Source organism: Coenobita brevimanus, chromosome 70 (assembly GCF_032717465.1).
Source record: "Coenobita brevimanus isolate Jiangsu-jjx chromosome 70, ASM3271746v2, whole genome shotgun sequence".
NCBI classification, from domain to species: Eukaryota; Metazoa; Arthropoda; class Malacostraca; order Decapoda; family Coenobitidae; genus Coenobita; species Coenobita brevimanus.
Genome location: NC_137023.1, coordinates 882,599 through 883,274, shown reverse-complemented (window position 1 = coordinate 883,274; position 676 = coordinate 882,599).

Genomic DNA, 676 nt, shown 5'->3' with positions numbered 1-676 from the left:
GACATTCCGCCTCCTCCCACTTTCTTATAGTTCTAGCTATATATATATATATATATATATATATATATATATATATATATATATATATGTGTGTGGGGGGGGGTGTACAGTATGTATTTAGCAATTTGTAGTATACAGGTATTGAGCTTAGCTCGTGTTGTCCTGTCTCCATATCTTGTGTGTGTGTGTGTGTGTGTGTGTGTGTGTGTGTGTGTGTGTGTGTGTGTGTGTAAAGCTATGTTTGCATGCATGCGTGAGAGAGAGAGAGAGAGGCTGCATCTGTTTTACCTGCGGGTATTTACCATGCTTGTCTCAGGGGAATACTCTCTCTCTCTCTCTCTCTCTCTCTCTCTCTCTCTCTCTCTCTCTCTCTCTCTCTCTCTCTCTCTCTCTCTCTCTCTCTCTCTCTCTCTAATTTTCTAACATTCCTTTTTTTCCGTCGGTATTTACACGGGTGTCAATTAATTTAAAGTTATTACAAGAATTATTGTCAAATATATAGGTCTGTAGCATTAATATTTCGTTGCATTCACCAACTGTTTCGTTATACCTAACCGCTTACTCATATTACAATGAACCTATCACCATTTCATCATGGAAATTGTATAATTGTATGTTAAATGAAACTATAGTTATGGTGCACTGATAAAGCCCTAGAGGTACGTTTGTCATGACT